Here is a 21,430-nt window from a genome sequence, read left to right on the forward strand (position 1 = left end):
GGTCCACCCTTCCCCCATGTCTTAAAAGGTGGACCGCAAATTATCTGGGTGGTCGGCAGGCATCGGTGCAATTCAGAAACGAAACATCAAAACAAAGGAGAATTAAGCAAGGGGTGCCACAGGGTGGTGTCCTATCCCCGTTTTTGTTTAATTTCTACATATCTAAGCTACCTTCACCACCGGAAGGAGTCACAATCGTTTCCTACGCCGATGACTGCACAATAATGGCCACAGGCCCAGGCCCAAAGATCGATGAGCTATGCAATAAAATAAACGGCTATCTCCCTGATCTCTCCAGTTTTTTCGCCTTGCGAAACCTGGCATTGTCACCGACTAAATCTTCCGCGACCTTATTTACAACATGGACGCCCCAAATGTCGACCATATTGAACATCCACGTCGATGGCACTACGCTACCGACTGTCCTACACCCCAAAATCTTGGGTGTGACGTTTGATCAGGATCTACATTTTGGTGCGCACGCAACCGCAATTGTTCCAAGAATTCAGAGCCGTAATAAAATCCTCAAATCCCTTGCTGGCAGTACCTGGAGAAAAGATAAAGCAACGCTCTTGACCACATACAAAGCAATCAGCCAGCCGATTACGTGCTACGCGTCACCCATATGGTCGCCAAGCCTAAAAACCACCCACTGGAAGAAACTACAGGCCTGCCAAAATACTGCTCTCAGAATCGCCACGGGCTGTCTTCTTATGTCCCCAGAACACCATCTGCATAATGAGGCGAGAATACTCCCCATCAGGGAGAGAAATGAGATGCTGACCAAACAGTTTCTGTTGAATACTCAGAAACCTGGGCATCCCAACAGACATCTGATTGACGAACCAGCACCGCCTAGGGGCCTAAGGAGTCATCTCCGTAAGCATTTTGAGGAAATACGGCACCTGAGAACCCAGCCGTATGAAGCGGAAAAACACAAGCAGGTCCTTGGTGAACTCCATAGACAGGCGTCGGACCTTTATGTCGGGAATTGCCCGGTGAATCCAGTACTTGAAGAAAAATATCCAGAACTCGCAGAAGAGGAACGCATACTCCCCAGGGAAACGCGTGTCACTCTTGATCAACTTCGTTCTGGATACTGTAACAGGTTAAACTCTTACCTATCCAGAATCAACTCCGACATACAAAATGTATGCCCTGCTTGCAATGTGTCCCCACATGACACCAACCATCTCTTTAATTGTAATGTGGAACCAACGCCTCTAACACCCCTTTCCTTATGGTCCACCCCTGTTGAAACGGCAAGTTTCCTTGGACTCCCGTTAGAGGATATTGATGACAATTTGTGATCGGTCGTGGCTATTAGGTGGGGCGAGCATTGCTACAACAACAACAACAACGACGCAAATTGGAAGAGAAGCTCGGCCTTAGATCTCTTCGGAGGTTATCGCGCCTCACATTTATTTATTTACTCATGTCACAAATATATATACACGTCCTCTAGAAACAGGTAAAGGGCCTACAATGTCTAAATGAATATGTTCGAATCTACTCTTAGGTATTGGAATTTTACTTACTGGTAAGTTTGTATGAAGATAAACTTTTGGCTTTTGACAATTTATACATCCTTTGGACCATACATTTATTTTTTTGTTCATATTTGGCAAGTAATATTTCTTACCAATCAATCTACGGGTAGCCTTTGTACCTGGATGTACGATTCCATGTAACATATTAAATACTGTTTTTCGTAAACTGTTTGGAATAAATGGTCTGGGATTTTCACAGTCCGTCTCGGACTATGCTCCGTTTTTGAAGCTAAAGCAAAACTTAAGGGTCTGTGATCGGTATAAACTGTCGTCCTTCTAAGAGGTAGCGAAAATGCTTAATATTTAAATACTAGAAGACCCGGCAGACGTTGTTCTGCCCTAAATTTGGCCTATCTGCATACATTTTAATAAGCTTTTTCCGTCTGACTCTGCCCTCTTCTCTTCACTTTTTCCTAATCATTTCATTCACTCCTCCCTCCGTCTTTTTCGTCCTCTCCTTCTCTCTTTCCTCTTCTCTCAATTTCTTCTCATTATTCTGCATTCCTTATTTCCTGTCCCAGAGGGTGGTATGTATTTCATTCCAGTCCCAGTCTCAGTCTCAGTCCCAGTCCTAGTCCTAATCCCAGTCCCAGTCCGTCTCTGGATAATATAGTACTCTGTACTAAAGCACTCATCAACAACTTACATTTGATATCCATATTGTATAAACACTGTCTAGGTATTCACTTGCCCACGTTTTGGCCTATATCTCTAGACTCTGTATATCGATCGTAACCAAACCTATGTAGTAACCACCGCGTGAGGTTTACGCAACTTGTGTGAAAGTTTGAACAAAATCGACCGACGCATCCACCGGCGACCAACTAACACACATTTTAGCCTTTCTTTTTATATATATAGATTTTTATTTTTCACACTTCACTATAATATTAAAACGAAATGCAGATTTTCGTTGCTTTTGAAATTCGGCTTAAAAATTACACATGGAACAACTAAAGACTCCTGAATTAAAAAAAATGTCATAGTACCTCTAAATCGCGGGCCCCCTCAGAAACCCCGAGCCCGGGGCTAATCCCACCCACCTTCTCGGCGGGCCTGGTGATGTGCTATACTTGATATCATTCGCTATAATATTTTTTATTGATAAGCACGTTGTTTAATTAAACACCAACCAATTACACGGAAGTATATCCGCACCACCTGAAAATGAGAGTGCCGGTGCGTATACGTAACATTTTATTATTACGTATAAACAAATAAAAAAATTGCAATAAAATAATATTGCGACTACAAACTGAGATATAACCTATCCTGTGTTTCAAGTTAGATCGAACTACACACGGGGTGCAAAACAAATTCAAAATCGGTTCAGCAGTTTAGGAGTCCATCGGGAACAAACATAGTGACATGTGGTTTTTATATATTAAGATATGGCTAAATAAACTGTAAACTGTCGTCCTTCTAAAAGGTAGCGAAAATGCTTAATATTTAAATATATGGCTAACAACTCACGGTCAAATGTACTATATTTGGTTTTTGATGGTGAAAGCTTTTTGGAAAGGAAACCTATTGGCTCTGATTTGCCATTAAAATGTTGCTGTATAACACCACCAATCGCTGTATTTGATTCATCAACATTCAAATAAAGCTTTGCATCTTTAATAAAATGATTCAATAATATCGTAATGCAAATTTTTCTTTGATACATTTAAATACTTTAGTTGATGTGTCGTCCCAAATTAATGCTTTGTCCCGTTTCTTATTCATCTTATTAATTAAATTATATATTGTATTTGTATAATCAGCTAGATTTGGAATATATCGATGATAATAGTTTATCATTCCAATAAACTTTTGAGCCTGTTTCAAAGATTTCGGCAGGTCAAAACTACGAATTGCTGCTACTTTTTCATCTGATGGTCTAATACCAGAACCGGAAATGTTGTGCCCTAAAAAGTCTATATTACTAACTCCAAAGATACATTTGCTATGTTTAATGTTTAAACCCTATTCCGATAAACGTTCGAAAAGTATGCGCAGATCCCTTAAATATTCCTTTTCATCCCTACTTGCGATAAGCAAATCATCAATGGATGCAAATACAAAGTCTAGACCACTTAAAACTTCGTTTATAAATCCCAGAAAAGTTTGGGATGAATTTATCAACCCAAAGGGCATACGTAAGAACTTAAACATACCGAAAGGTGTTGTTATTGCCGTTTTATATATGTCTTCTTGGGCCATTGGTATCTGATGATACGCTATTACTAAATATTTTGGAAAACACGTTTTTGTTGCGAAGATTCATATTTAAATCATGGATATGAGGCAAAGGATAACGATTGGGTACTGTTTCTACGTTCAGCCTACGAAAATCACCACAAGGACGCCAATCATTAACATCCTTCTTGGATACTAGATGAAGAGGAGATGCTACGGGTAAATTTGATGGCGTACAAATTCCAGATTTTAACAAAAAATCGAACTCGGCCTTTGCCACTTTTAATTTTAAAGGATCTAAGCGCCTGGGGTTAGATAAAGGAAGGCTTCCTTCAGTTACAAGCCGGTGTACCGTAGCATGCTTAACTGGCTTCATATAATCTGGTTCGGATATCAGAGGAGATGGAAATTCTTTCAATAACTTTGTATATTGGTTATCAACGGAAAAAAAATTGGGAAGAGGGACGTTGCATAACCGTGATATAGTATTTACAGAAAGACTTGTCAACGGTTCAACTAAACGTTTGTATTTAATATCAACAAGTAACCCATATTTACATAAAAAATCCGCACGTATGATTGGTTTAACTTAAATTTATATTTAAGAATTTTGTATCGTAAGTCGAAAATGTAGTACCGTTAGCCGCTGCTAAAATTATGTCAGATTTCTTACTATATGCAAATTTTGAAACCGAAAAGACGGAAATTTCTGCCCCACTATTAATGAGAAAATTTAATTTGTTATCTTTGCCAAATATAAACAAGCGACGAGTTGAAACTTCTAAGTTTCCGTTGTTCGTCGCTGCAACAACGGAAGACTTTAGTTTGTTGAACTATTTTTTGAAAAAGCACATGGCTGCTCACATCTCCTAGCCTTACTTCCGAATTTATAATGATACCTGCAGAGCCAATTAGGATCATCTCGGGATATTGATCGGTATCTAGATGGACTTCTAGATTTATTTCTATCTATAGACCGGGATCTGGAATAATTCTGACTCATCTATTTTCTAATTTCACAAACTTCTGAGGATAATTTTTCAAAGTTTTTACAAATAACGTTATTGGTCTGAACCAAACTAGCTATGATTGCATTATCGCTTCTAGAATTTTGAAAACTGTTCACGGAAGCTATTTCATTCTTGTTAATAACTTCCCACACATCATCTGCTAACTGCATAAGTTCATTGATATCGCTGGAGTTTGAACTGGTTAAAATAATATCTAAATTTTTAGGAAGCTTTCTCATCCATAGTTTTTTCAGGACCTCTTGGCTGAAACTGGTACCAGAAAGAAGTACCAGAGACCGATAAAACTCAGAGGGTTTGTAATCTCGCATTTCTGAGTCATATAAAACTTTGTCTAATTTGGTATTTTCACTTAAAGAATGCCTTTCTATTAAAATTTGCTTTAAAGCGGAGAAGTTATTATTTTCAGGTGGGTTCTAAATAAAATCTAGAATAGTCATAATGACTTCCTGCGGAAGTGAAGTTATGACATACTCATATTTAGTAGTCTCCTGCGTAATATTTTTTCTGCTAAACTGCATCTCAGCATGGATGAACCATGCCTCAGGGTAGTTCATCCAAAATTGAGGAACCTTCACTGAGGTGGAGCGTATTTCACTATTCTGATTCGCATATGGATTTACAAGGTTATCTTGAAAAGTAGGACCTTGTAAATCGATAAGTGAATCATTTGTATTACGTGTTGGTGTAGATGTATGTGTGTTATGTGGTGGTGTGTGATATATAGTGCTAAATTTGCTACTCAAAAATCTCTGGAAGAAGCCTTTACAATTTATGAAACCATAATATATCAATTTAATGTAATATTTCTTATATTGAAATATTAATATCAGTTAATACTATATTGATTTATAAATACATATAAATAAAAATAAAAAAAATAAAAAATACATATACAATTATATTAAATAAATACTATACATACATACATACGTATATATAGAGATTCTTAATTTAAAAGATACAGCTCACCATTTAGATAGCTCCTTTAAATGACAGAAGAGTGTGCAGCTGATGATGATTTTTATGCTTCAACTTGTTTTGATTTGATGTTGGAGGAACGGTTACGCTCGTTTGCTACGCTGCTTCCGACTTCGTAAGTATACCAATTATATTCTTTTAAGTGCGTTGAGTATTGCTCAAATTTTCTGGCTGTTCAGTTTGAGATTCGTTTTCTGGAAAATACTCCTGTTGTTATTGTTGTTATTGACTGGTTGTTGCAATATTAGAATTCAGTTTATTGGATACACCACAGTTTATAGATCTAATGCCGATTTATTAATCGTATCAGCAATAATATTATTGTTATTCTCTTGTAAGTGTATTAGTAATGCCTGTTGTTGTAGTAGATCTGGACCTGTGCGAGTTGCAGATGATGATGACGCTTGTTCCTCTTGTTGCTGGTGTGCGTAATAGTGCTGTTGTTTTTGTTCTAGTTTGATTGGTTCTAGTTCGATTGAACGTGGTGGTAGTGGTAGTAGTGCGTGTTGCTTTATAAGATAATAAATGCGCTACAATAAATTGTTCTTCACTTCTCTACAGCTCCTAATTTATTTTTTTTTTATTTTTTTCGAGAAATCACAAAGTTCGACGTCGACTGACGTAGGGTCGCCAATTGTGAGTCTTGGTCACTTAATATAAATACACCAATATTGTTTATATTTTATAGAAAATTCACCAATGAAAATTGTTGATTGTTATAATTTCAAAATTGAAATATAAAAAATAACAAGAGCAATTCATTCAATTTCTTCAAAGCAGATTTATATAAAGATGAATATAAATGTAACTAATATTAACATCATAAATTAAAACAACATAACTCTACAATCCCAACAGACATTTGATTGATCAGCCTACACCGCCCAGGGGCTTAAGGAGTCATCTCCGTAAGCATTATGAGGAAATGCGGCACCTGAGAACACAGCTAAAGCAGGTCCTAATTGAAATCCACAAACATGCGTCGGACCTCTATGCCGGGAATTGCCCGGTGAATCGCGTACCCAAAGAACTACTCAAAAACGCGCGTCACTCTAGCTAACTTCGATCTTGATACTGTAACAGGCTAAACTCTTACATATCCAGAATCAACCCCGACATACAAAACATATGTCCTGCTTGTAATGTGCCCCCACATGACAAAAACCATCTCTTTAACTGTATTGTGGAACCAACGCCTCTAACACCCTCGTTATGGTCCACCCCTCTTGAAACAGCAAGGTTCCTTGGACTCCTTTTAGAGAGCATTGATGACAATTTCTGATCGGTCGCACCTACTGGATGGTGCGAAGCACTGCTACAAAAACAACAACAACAACAAAAGTAGAAAAAAATTCCGTTAGGTGCGCACGGTCCGAAATAATTAGATAAGAATTTTGAAATTCCAAACTTGATTCAGAGGCCGAGGACTGTATAGACCAATTTACAAAAAGTTTCGCTAGGGATCGATTACCCTGGACCACGAATTTCAACTTTTTCTCTTTACCAGAAACGCCGTTATGAAATTCGTATGTAAAATCACCCCCTGATTTCGAAAATTGAGTTCATTTTTGATTCTATGGTACCGTTTTTGAGATATTTGCAATGTACCGTTATTCGAAAAAACCAAAAAGATGGCTCCCTTTAATTACGTATATCTCACGAACGGGTCAAGCAATTGCAAAAAGGTTTACAGAATCGGAAAGTCGACAAAATTTTCTATAAACGCATCATACACTATTTTTGCTCAACCAGACAGTTTTCGAGATATTAGCTTATCATTTCATATTTTTGTTTTTTTTATGAAAAAATTTAAAAAAAATTACTTTTTGCGAGGGCAGCATTCCAAAACCACAACTTTTTTCCAGATATTTTTTCTTTACGTAAAGATCTGTTTAATTAGAAAAAAGATAAGCTATCATCGAAGAAAATCGATTCAAAACTACGTAAGTTATAAGCAATCAAATAAAAATACCCAGGTTGCGCAACTTCAGTGTATGTATACATACATATATTAAAGGTATAAAGTGCAAATGGGATATTATCCGGATAAACGAATAACACCATAAAAATGATAATACTTTTTCTTTAAATAAATCAAATAGTACTTTTAATATTCGAATTGTTTTATAGTAGGTAGAGTGGTTGCATCGAAAGGAAGAGTGGTTGGGTTCGAAACCTGCTGTAGGCATGTAGTTATAAACATGTATTTCCGTCACTTATGGGTAAGTATGCAGGTAGATTTTCAAAATTATAAGACACAGAAAATTTTTAAAGCCTACATCTAAAGCAGGTAGTATTTTCTTTCCCCGGCTTCGTATAAAAAGGAACTTTTCTGTCTAGGTAAAATTTGATTTTTTCAATTTTATTCTTGTTCCAAGTATAAATATGAGTTAACGCGCCTTGAAACTTCATAACATCTGCAAGGTTCGCCGGAGATAGTTCAGTTCATAAGTCAAATTTCAAAACTCTGATTTATTAAAAAAAATAAAATGAGTAAAAGGACGCGATAATTTGAGTGTAATAACGATGCAGATATGATCTGTTTCACGTGTGGCCAATATACTATCATAAGGCGACGACGAGTGTTCAGATCATATGAAAACTTTATACGCCAAGTATTTTGGCATTGAGCCTAAAAATGCTGAAAAACCATGCACACTGAACACTTTGTGTACATCGTGTCGAGTAGAATTGATTCAGTCGGAATCAGGACAACAAATAAAATTTGATACACCAATGATATGGAGAGAACCTACTTGCCATTCAATAAAGTGTTATATTTGTCAAACAAAAGTATTTGGCGTTGGAAGATCAAGAAGAGTAACCTATGCAAGCGTACTTACAGTGACACTACCAGTACTACATTCAACGACAGTTGCGGATCCATGAGTGCGGGGAATCAAGTTGTACTGAATTTCGCATGGGAAACGAGAGAAACGTTCTGTCACAAGTACAACTTAATGATTGGATAAGAGATTTGGAACTATCCAAGGAAAAGGCCGAGATCCACACTTCTCGTATGCAACAATTTAAATTTGTGTCATGCGATGTTAAGGTGATATATTGTAGAACTCATTTTCCAAACACTATACCAAGAAAGACATTATATGCTACTGCAATGACATTCCTGGTTTATTCAAAGAGTTTGGTCAAATATATGATTCCAAAGAGTGGCGATTGTTCATAGACAGCAATAAACTGAGTTTGAAGGCCGTATTATTGCATATTGGTAAAAAAAAGCATTCTATACCGATCGCACATGCAGTAAATACAAAGGAAACCTACGAGGAAATGCAAAAACTACTCAAATTTATGAAATATGAAGAGCATGATTGGAAAATATATTCTGATCTCAAAGTCGTTGCAATGCTATGCGGTTTACAAAGTGGCTACACCAAGCACTGCTGCTTTCTCTGCAAGTGGGATAGCCGAGCTCGTAAGGACCACTGCGTCAGATAGGATTGGCTGGAAAGTGTCGAGTTTACCGTTGGTGCGGATAACATCAAATACAGCCCTCTTGTCAAGAAAGAGCAAATCCTACTTCCACCCTTACACATCAAGCTCGGTCTCATTAAAAACTTTGTTAAGGCTTTGGACAAAGAAGGCGAAGCATTCGACTATTTGAAAACAATTTTTCCAGATATTTCTCAAGCCAAGATAAAGGAAGGTATTTTTGTTGGACCAACAATAATCAATTCAAAGGACTACTCTCATCAGTTGAGGCAGCAGCGTGGGAATCCTTTGAAAAATTCTTTGCTTCTTTTCTCGGTGGACACAAAAGCCCTAACTACGAGCAGATAGTGAACGACTTAATCAATAATTATGCGAAAATGGGTAAATATTAAAGGCTTATTAAAATTAATTTCCCAAAATTATATAACTTGTTTACCTAACTAAAATTTTCTTTCTAGGGGTAAATATATCATTAAAAATTCACTTTCTGCACTCACATTTGAGCTTTTTTCCGGCAAATCTTGGCGACGAAAGTGACGAACATGGCGAAAGGTTTCATCAGCAAATGAAATTAATTGAGAATCGATATCAAGGATTCTGGGACGTCGCAATGATGGGTTATTACTGCTGGTTTCTCATAAGAGAAACCTATCCTAAACTGAATAAGCGTCAAAGTAGAACACATAATTATTTACTACATAGTAAAACCAAATTAAGATAAAGATTGTTAGAATATAGTATAAACATAAATAAATTTTAAAAAAAGTTAAAAATATGGGTAATTTCATTCATAAATTGAACTTTTAACTAAATAGAAACGGAGCATAGCTAGATATTTCACTCTTCTTTATACCATACATACGTTTTGAGGTATACGTTGAAATTGCGCAACCTGGGTATTTTTATTTGATCGATTTTCTTCGATGATAGCTTGTCTTTTTTCTAATTAAACAGCGCTTTACGTAAAGAAAAAATATCTGGAAAAAAAGTTGGGGTTTTGGAATGCTGCCTTCGCAAAAAGTAATTTTTTTCATATTTTTTCATAAAAAAAAAAAACAAAAATCTGAAATGATAAGCTAATATCTCGAAAACTATCTGGTTGAGCAAAAAACAATGTACGATGTATTTATAGCACATTTTATATTATTTCCGATTCTGTAAACTTTTTTGCATATGCTTGACCCGTTCGTGAGATATGCGTAATTAAAGGAAGCCATCTTTTTGGTTTTTCGAATAACGGTAAATTGCAAATATCTCAAAAACGGTACCATAGAATCAAAAATGAACTCAATTTTCGAAATCAGGGGGTGGTTTTACATACGAATTTCATAACGGCGTCTCTGGTAAATTTTGGCCGTCGACCAGTGTTATTATACTGTTTTGGGCTTGCACAATTTACAAAATTCAAGGGTGCACGGTGGATAACGCAGTGGTGAATCTGGGATCTGATCCTTTCGCCAAAGGCCAGGCCTACGTAGCATTGAGTGGAGCGATTGCGACAATTAAAGTATCCACGAAAAAATAACATGTTCTTAAAGTATTGTATAGAGGTAGTGAAGCCTTCTTCATTTACGTTAACATATGTACATACAAATGTATACTGCGTAAGCTGCTTCATTTGATAAAATACAAGTAAGCTTCGCATTTCTTTAAAAAAGTAAATTGAAGTACCCGCTTTAAAGCAAACGAAGAAGGTGGCGGGTTGGAACAAACAACTTGGACCGAATCAAGGTGTTGCTGCTACCACAACAACGTCAGCGTATGATAGCCTAGCCGACGGGGTGATAAAATACAAGCTCAAGTATGATGCACAATTCTTTAAGCAAACAAATCCAAGTCCCCGATTTGAAGCAAACCAAAAAGTTTGTGGCGAGGAAACGAAGAAGTGTAAACGAACCAAGATATTGCTGCAGCCATAAAACAACAGCGAATAATAGCTTGCCATATTTAAATTTTACTGCTATGAAATTTTTCAACCTTCGAAATACATTCATAAGGGTGTAAGTGTATAATTTGAATCATGAACTTTTACGTATGTTTAAACTAATGCAAGTATATATATATATATATATAAGTTGAAAGAAATAATTTTTGCGACTAAGCAGGTAACATACTCACTTCTAGCAATCCAAGCTTGCCATATATGAACAATTTTCAAGTAGCTTAAAAATTAATGTAGCTTGAATTATTTCTGCGATATGTACTATATTTTATACTTACAAGTATTGAATCCATTAATTATTTTCCACCTAGAACTAAAAAGTTGAAAACATGGCTCAATTATATGGTTGGCTCATCTCATCAGCTGATTTTATTTATTTCATTGCATGGTCGATGGGATGGTCAAAAGGAGATGGTAAACTCAAAATGAAACCAACACATTGGCAACATTTTCTTACACATATCTACAAAAACTCCTAAGTTTTATGTTTCCATTCCATACCATTCGCACCAACACCAATACACAGATTTTGACAATTTGAACAGACATATTTTGTTATTGTACAGATGAGCCAACCACATAGTTGAAGCATGGTTGAAAATAAAAGGAAAAGAAAAAAGTTTTAAAGTATTTCCTTTATATAAAAATCAGCGAAAAATGTGCCCTTATATAAAGACATATTCTTGCTGAACTTTGGTTTTAAAATTTTGACTTAAAAATTATAAAAACATAAAGGTGGAGCGCAATTTATTGACTATATATTGATAAGTTAACTCCTTTTTTGCCAACTTTCCAATCCAAGTAATGTGCACTCCACTTTTATATTTTTATTTCACATAAATATTTTTAAAATTTCTACGTCAAAATTTTAAAATCAAAGTTCAGCAAGAATATGTGTTTATAACAAGGACACATTTTTTGCTGATTTTTGTCCATTTATAAAGATTTTTTATTTTATTTTTATTTTTACTGTATTGAGTATGTCGGATCACTACACGCTTACTTTAAAGATTGCAAAAAGCTTTGTAACACTTTTTTCCCCTCCATACAACGAAGGGTCACCCTAATGTGCATACGATTATACGTTGAGCAGAGAAGCAAAGAAAAACAAAAAAAGAGATTCTAGCAATATCATATAGAGATAACCATTCATTATATATAACCATTCACTTACACATCCCCCCCCCCCCCGCTCATCTGCAGTCCATGTACCAAGGCTGTAGCAGCGGGAGCTGAAAGAACAGAGAAATAAAGAGCAAAAAACCCCTATTCCATGTACTTTTCTACTATTATATACTATTACCTCATTGCACTTTCAGTTCCGGTTTGTAATAGTAAAAATACGTACACACATTTTCGCGATCGGGATAAGTAATGAAAAAAAAATATTTAATTAGAAAAATTAAAAACGTTAACAAAAACGTGATACTTTATCTTTGAATTGTGCTGGCAATGCTATAGCCATGGTGAAGCCGTAAGGTGGTAACAGCGAGCGGACATACACACACAAACTCCATGTAATTTGTTTGTGTAATTCGTTGGTGGTAATGTCAAAAATACTCTGAGAAATGTTCGTACTGTCAAAATCCATGAGAAAAGTTGCAATCAGCTTGGCTAATGCTTTTACCTTTAATGACTCCGCCATCAATCAGCTTTGCCAGCATAGTTTGAAATTAATAATCAACATAAACGATTTGATTTCGTTTTGATATGGCAGAAAACGAAGCGAAATCATTTCGTTAATTTGACATTCTTAACGTTAATAAACGAAACGAAATTACTTTGTTTCGTTTATTAACGTTAATTATCGTAACGAAATTATATCGGTTCGTTGGTTAAGCACGCCTGCCTAAAAGTATGCTGTGGATATTAGCTGAGGTTTGTTTTACTTTAAAATAATTCTCCAACGATGTGCACTTAACCAAAAGCAAAGAGAGTATATTAATAAGAGGGAGCATTGTAGAGTCGTTCATATCCACAAAGTGGGACGGCTGGGCCAGGAATACACCATACGCTTTGCCCCTGCTTCGTTTTCACCATCCGGATTAAAAAAGTCATGAGCCTGGACATTCGCGCAATTTTAGTGATGGAAATTGCATGGCGCCAGCGCCAATGCGGTGCCAGCTCAATGGTAGCTCATTGACGCAATGACTCCAAGCGAATTTTTGACGCTACTTAGTAGTGAGTACGTAGTACATTTCACTTGCGCTATTGTGTGAAACGACTTTTGTGTGTCAGGCACGAGTTTGGTGTTATTGGCGCTACTGGCAATGATGAAACTGAGCTGATGACGGTAGCGCTGGTAGTTCAGCTTTTGAATCAGAGAAAGAATTGATGACCCGTGTAAATTATTATGGCTTTGGCTATTTAGCGCGCAATTGCCACATCTGCTTAAATTTTCCAAGATTTTGCATTGTTGATTTAACTTAAGCTGTTATGCCAATATTTTTCAGCCAGCTTATTTCAAATAGGTCAATTTTAAAAAAGCAAAATAAATTACAACAAAGATTACAGAGTTAAACAGCCTTAAAATATCAGCTATGTTGAGGCGGACAGCTAGCAAAAAGTGTGGTGAATTCCTCGCGCAGCCGTCCTACAAATACCACAAAGTTTTACAAGTCTACAATAGGGGTTGTTTTTTTAAGCGAGCTGAAAAAAAACGCTTCAACTAGCTAAACAGTTTCATTATGGGAAAACCATACAGATGGTTACTTTTTTTAGCTGCTTTGGCATTTCTACTTCTAGCGCAGTATGTTTTTGACACTCAGTCAGAGAATTACAAAAACAAAATACATGAAATGCGTGTGTTTGTTTCTATGTATGTCACCCTACGCTGTTATTATGTTATTTTTGTTTATCTGCACATTCGTATGTTCATTTCATTCGCTCGTTCACAATAGTGCCCTATTTTTAAATATGCAACACTATACAACACTATCAATCAGGTCGACAATGACCTAAGCGGTTTCAACTGAAAGCGCTTAGCCAACTTAACTCGATTACTTTTTATTGTTGCTTTCCATGAAATTCGGTAAGCTAGCTAGTGTTTTAAATGAACTAGTTAGCAACGAAATACAGCTAATGTACCATCTTATAATTTTTAAAATCTTTGACTTAACGAATATTTAATTCACCATAATCCAGTTCGTTCCACCAAAGCTACAATGTAGTAGTGGATAATTGACAGTCTATAGAAAAACAGTTCTTGTCGTCGCTACTGGTGGTCAAATTTTTTGTGCAATTAAATTTAAAAAAATGTCGAAGCGTCAGCTAGATTTGACTGAATTTTTTTCTAAAAAACCCAAAGCAAATGATGAGCAACCATCGTGTTCCAGGAAAATAGTTGGTAATAATAAAAATTAAAAATGCATTATTCATTCTTGCAGATTTTAGCTCATGTTGAAATTACAGAAGAGTCCACTATGGTCGTAGAAAATGACAACTCGAAGGACAGCAGTCCACATGATATTTCAAATTTCATACAAAGAAAGCTTAGTAATGAGGAAAAGGTAGAGGCGTTGAATAAGGTTTGGATTCCAACTGAAAGGTTTGCTTTCCCTTCAACCGGGCCATGAAATCTTAGGTTTCAGCATAAGTGGATAGCGGAATGGGTTTGGCTTTGCTACTCTCAAGCAGTAAATGGAGCATTTTGTAAGTTTTGTGTCCTTTTTAAAAATAAAAATGTGTACGGGCAAAATAGCACAGAAAGAATGGGAAAGTTGGTGGAAGAGCCGTTCAATAATTGGAAAAAAGCTCGAGAGTATTTCGCACATCATAGTACAACTAATTACCACAAAAATAGCGTAGAAAATGCTCATTTCATTATGAAAATAGTAAGCAAGCAACAAGAACCCGTTTTCCATCAGATTGACAAGATGGCCAAACAGAAAGTTTTAGAAAATCGGAACAAATTAAGGCCCATTATTGAAACAGTTTTCTTTTGTGGAAAACAAGGACTTGCACTAAGAGGACATCGGGACTGGGGGCGTATAGAGGACGCAAGTGCAATAAATGAGGGCAATTTTAGGGAGCTTTTGAAGTACAGACAGCAGTATGATACACATTTAAAGAGTGTGTTGTCGGAGAGCAGCAGTAATGCAATGTACACAAGTTGGAGGATTCAAAACGAAATTATCGACATATGTGAGAAATTGATTTAAAAACCCTGTCTGAACAAGTTAACTCCGCCAACTATTTCTCCGTTCTTTCTGATGAGACAGCTGATATATCTGGTGTGGAACAAATGACACTCTGTGTTAGATATTTTGATAATGGTATTCACGAAATTAATGAAGTTTTTCTTCAGTTCATTCCACTGAAGGATTTGACAGGAGAGAGTATGTCAAAAATAATTTTAGAAGAGTTGGACAGAATTGGACTGGACCTAAATAAAATGCGCGGCCAAGGGTATGATGGTGCTGCATCAATGAGTGGCCAATTTAAGGGTGTACAATCTCACATTTCTAGGAAGTACCCTAAAGCTCTATATGTACATTGTGCAGCGCACTCGCTAAACTTGGCCGTTTCAAGTTCGTGTGGAAATGTGTATATAAGAAACTGTCTTGGTGTTGTAGGTAAATTGTATGATTTTTTCAATACACCTAAAAGGCAGAGTGTTTTACAGGAGTATCTGCAAAAATTAAAGAAAAATTGAAAAAAATGTGTCCTACTAGGTGGATTGAAAGATATAATTCAGTATTTGTTTTTACAGAATTTTTTGATGGGATATTGTTGGCTTTGCATCAAATATGCTGTTGGAATAATAAAAATGTTGCTGAAGATGTTAATCTACTTAACTGTGCTATACAAAAAAGTGAGTTTGTAATTGCTCTGCAATGCGTTAATGAAGTGTTTAGCAAAGCCAAAATCTTATGTAAATTTCTTCAAACTCGAAGTATTGACTTAAAACAAGCAGTTAACTTAGCCGATATAACTTTGAAAGATTTATGCTTGATAAGAGAAAATGCCGAACAAGAGTTTAGAACCTTGTTTAATATTGCTCAGAAGCAAGCAGAAACGAATGGCTTCACTTTAACAAAACCAAGGGTTTCTAATACGGAGACATTAGGCGTCGAAACTTTTTACCGTATTTATCTCTACATCCCATTTTTAGATGCATTTATTTCTAGTCGCAATGATAGGTTTCTGAAGCATAAAGACTTACTCATTGCATTCAAAGTTCTTTTTCCAGAAAAGGTGTTTACACTTGACGATGATGCTGTAGTTACTTTAAGAAAGTTGTATAATTTTTATTCCGATGACTTGGAGGGAGATTTCGAAGATGTTAAAGCAGAAATATACGTTTGGTATAAAACTATTTCAAGCTCGAAGCTCGAAGATAGGCCGAATACAGTTTTACAAGCTATTGAACTTTGTGGAAAGGAAATTTTACCAAATGTATTTAATTTACTGAATATTCTAGTAACTCTTCCTATTACAACATGTGAAAACGAAAGATCATTTTCATCACTTCGAAGACTGAAAACGTATTTAAGAAGTACAATTTCCCAAGAGAGATTAAACGGGCTAGCACTTCTCTATATGTATAGAGAACTTACTCCTTCAGTGGAAAGAGTTATAGACAAACTTGCAGAAAAGTCAAGAAAAATTTACATACAACTGTAATGACTTCTATAATTATATTAATTTATGTATATTATTGTGTCTAATTTATGTTCATTACTGTGTATATTAAAAGGTTTACAGAATCGGAAAGTCGACAAAATTTTCTATAAACGCATCATACACTATTTTTGCTCAACCAGACAGTTTTCGAGATATTAGCTTATCATTTCATATTTTTGTTTTTTTTATGAAAAAATTAAAAAAAAATTACTTTTTGCGAGGGCAGCATTCCAAAACCACATCTTTTTTCCAGATATTTTTTCTTTACGTAAAGATCTGTTTAATTAGAAAAAAGATAAGCTATCATCGAAGAAATTTGATACAAAACTACGTAAGTTATAAGCAATCAAATAAAAATACCCAGGTTGCGCAACTTCAGTGTATGTATACATACATATATTAAAGGTATAAAGTGCAAATGGGATATTATCCGGATAAACGAATAACACCATAAAAATGATAATACTTTTTCTTTAAATAAATCAAATAGTACTTTTAATATTCGAATTGTTTTATAGTAGGTAGAGTGGTTGCATCGAAAGGAAGAGTGGTTGGGTTCGAAACCTGCTGTAGGCATGTAGTTATAAACATGTATTTCCGTCACTTATGGGTAAGTATGCAGGTAGATTTTCAAAATTATAAGACACAGAAAATTTTTAAAGCCTACATCTAAAGCAGGTAGTATTTTCTTTTCCCGGCTTCGTATAAAAAGGAACTTTTCTGTCTAGGTAAAATTTGATTTTTTCAATTTTATTCTTGTTCCAAGTATAAATATGAGTTAACGCGCCTTGAAACTTCATAACATCTGCAAGGTTCGCCGGAGATAGTTCAGTTCATAAGTCAAATTTCAAAACTCTGATTTATTAAAAAAAATAAAATGAGTAAAAGGACGCGATAATTTGAGTGTAATAACGATGCAGATATGTTCTGTTTCACGTGTGGCCAATATACTATCATAAGGCGACGACGAGTGTTCAGATCATATGAAAACTTTATACGCCAAGTATTTTGGCATTGAGCCTAAAAATGCTGAAAAACCATGCACACTGAACACTTTGTGTACATCGTGTCGAGTAGAATTGATTCAGTCGGAATCAGGACAACAAATAAAATTTGATACACCAATGATATGGAGAGAACCTACTTGCCATTCAATAGAGTGTTATATTTGTCAAACAAAAGTATTTGGCGTTGGAAGATCAAGAAGAGTAACCTATGCAAGCGTACTTACAGTGACACTACCAGTACTACATTCAACGGCAGTTGCGGATCCATGAGTGCGGGGAATCAAGTTGTACTGAATTTCGCATGGGAAACGAGAGAAACGTTCTGTCACAAGTACAACTTAATGATTGGATAAGAGATTTGGAACTATCCAAGGAAAAGGCCGAGATCCACACTTCTCGTATGCAACAATTTAAATTTGTGTCATGCGATGTTAAGGTGATATATTGTAGAACTCATTTTCCAAACACTATACCAAGAAAGACAGTATATGCTACTGCAATGACATTCCTGGTTTATTCAAAGAGTTTGGTCAAATATATGATTCCAAAGAGTGGCGATTGTTCATAGACAGCAATAAACTGAGTTTGAAGGCCGTATTATTGCATATTGGTAAAAAAAAGCATTCTATACCGATCGCACATGCAGTAAATACAAAGGAAACCTACGAGGAAATGCAAAAACTACTCAAATTTATGAAATATGAAGAGCATGATTGGAAAATATATTCTGATCTCAAAGTCGTTGCAGTGCTATGCGGTTTACAAAGTGGCTACACCAAGCACTGCTGCTTTCTCTGCAAGTGGGATAGCCGAGCTCGTAAGGACCACTGCGTCAGATAGGATTGGCTGGAAAGTGTCGAGTTTACCGTTGGTGCGGATAACATCAAATACAGCCCTCTTGTCAAGAAAGAGCAAATCCTACTTCCACCCTTACACATCAAGCTCGGTCTCATTAAAAACTTTGTTAAGGCTTTGGACAAAGAAGGCGAAGCATTCGACTATTTGAAAACAATTTTTCCAGATATTTCTCATGCCAAGATAAAGGAAGGTATTTTTGTTGGACCAACAATAATCAATTCAAAGGACTACTCTCATCAGTTGAGGCAGCAGCGTGGGAATCCTTTGAAAAATTCGTTGCTTCTTTTCTCTGTGGACACAAAAGCCCTAACTACGAGCAGATAGTGAACGACTTAATCAATAATTATGCGAAAATGGATAAATATTAAAGGCTTATTAAAATTAATTTCCCAAAATTATATAACTTGTTTACCTAACTAAAATTTTCTTTCTAGGGGTAAATATATCATTAAAAATTCACTTTCTGCACTCACATTTGAGCTTTTTTCCGGCAAATCTTGGCGACGAAAGTGACGAACATGGCGAAAGGTTTCATCAGCAAATGAAATTAATTGAGAATCGATATCAAGGATTCTGGGACGTCGCAATGATGGGTTATTACTGCTGGTTTCTCATAAGAGAAACCTATCCTAAACTGAATAAGCGTCAAAGTAGAACACATAATTATTTACTACATAGTAAAACCAAATTAAGATAAAGATTGTTAGAATATAGTATAAACATAAATAAATTTAAAAAAAAGTTAAAAATATGGGTAATTTCATTCATAAATTGAACTTTTAACTAAATAGAAACGGAGCATAGCTAGATATTTCACTCTTCTTTATACCATACATACGTTTTGAGGTATACGTTGAAATTGCGCAACCTGGGTATTTTTATTTGATCGATTTTCTTCGATGATAGCTTGTCTTTTTTCTAATTAAACAGCGCTTTACGTAAAGAAAAAATATCTGGAAAAAAAGTTGGGGTTTTGGAATGCTGCCTTCGCAAAAAGTAATTTTTTTCATATTTTTTCATAAAAAAAAAAACAAAAATCTGAAATGATAAGCTAATATCTCGAAAACTATCTGGTTGAGCAAAAAACAATGTACGATGTATTTATAGCACATTTTATATTATTTCCGATTCTGTAAACTTTTTTGCATGTGCTTGACCCGTTCGTGAGATATGCGTAATTAAAGGAAGCCATCTTTTTGGTTTTTCGAATAACGGTAAATTGCAAATATCTCAAAAACGGTACCATAGAATCAAAAATGAACTCGGTTTTCGAAATCAGGGGGTGGTTTTACATACGAATTTCATAACGGCGTCTCTGGTAAATTTTGGCCGTCGACCAGTGTTATTATACTGTTTTGGGCTTGCACAATTTACAAAATTCAAGGGTGCACGGTGGATAACGCAGTGGTGAATCTGGGATCTGATCCTTTCGCCAAAGGCCAGGCCTACGTAGCATTGAGTGGAGCGATTGCGACAATTAAAGTATCCACGAAAAAATAACATGTTCTTAAAGTATTGTATAGAGGTAGTGAAGCTTTCTTCATTTACGTTAACATATGTACATACAAATGTATACTGCGTAAGCTGCTTCATTTGATAAAATAAAAGTAAGCTTCGCATTTCTTTAAAAAAGTAAATTGAAGTACCCGCTTTAAAGCAAACGAAGAAGGTGGTGGGTTGGAACAAACAACTTGGACCGAATCAAGGTGTTGCTGCTACCACAACAACGTCAGCGTATGATAGCCTAGCCGACGGGGTGATAAAATACAAGCTCAAGTATGATGCACAATTCTTTAAGCAAACAAATCCAAGTCCCCGATTTGAAGCGAACCAAAAAGTTTGTGGCGAGGAAACGAAGAAGTGTAAACGAACCAAGATATTGCTGCAGCCATAAAACAACAGCGAATAATAGCTTGCCATATTTAAATTTTACTGCTATGAAATTTTTCAACCTTCGAAATACATTCATAAGGGTGTAAGTGTATAATTTGAATCATGAACTTTTACGTATGTTTAAACTAATGCAAGTATATATATATATATATAAGTTGAAAGAAATAATTTTTGCGACTAAGCAGGCAACATACTCACTTCTAGCAATCCAAGCTTGCCATATATGAACAATTTTCAAGTGGCTTAAAAATTAATGTAGCTTGAATTATTTCTGCGATATGTACTATATTTTATACTTACAAGTATTGAATCCATTAATTATTTTCCACCTAGAACTAAAAAAGTTGAAAACATGGCTCAATTATATGGTTGGCTCATCTCATCAGCTGATTTTATTTATTTCATTGCATGGTCGATGGGATGGTCAAAAGGAGATGGTAAACTCAAAATGAAACCAACACATTGGCAACATTTTCTTACACATATCTACAAAAACTCTTAAGTTTTATGTTTCCATTCCATACCATTCGCACCAACACCAATACACAGATTTTGACAATTTGAACAGACATATTTTGTTATTGTACAGATGAGCCAACCACATAGTTGAAGCATGGTTGAAAATAAAAGGAAAAGAAAAAAGTTTTAAAGTATTTCCTTTATATAAAAATCAGCGAAAAATGTGCCCTTATATAAAGACATATTCTTGCTGAACTTTGGTTTTAAAATTTTGACTTAAAAATTATAAAAACATAAAGGTGGAGCGCAATTTATTGACTATATATTGATAAGTTAACTCCTTTTTTGCCAACTTTCCAATCCAAGTAATGTGCACTCCACTTTTATATTTTTATTTCACATAAATATTTTTAAAATTTCTACGTCAAAATTTTAAAATCAAAGTTCAGCAAG

Source organism: Eurosta solidaginis, chromosome 1 (genome assembly GCF_040869045.1).
Source record: "Eurosta solidaginis isolate ZX-2024a chromosome 1, ASM4086904v1, whole genome shotgun sequence".
NCBI lineage: Eukaryota > Metazoa > Arthropoda > Insecta > Diptera > Tephritidae > Eurosta > Eurosta solidaginis.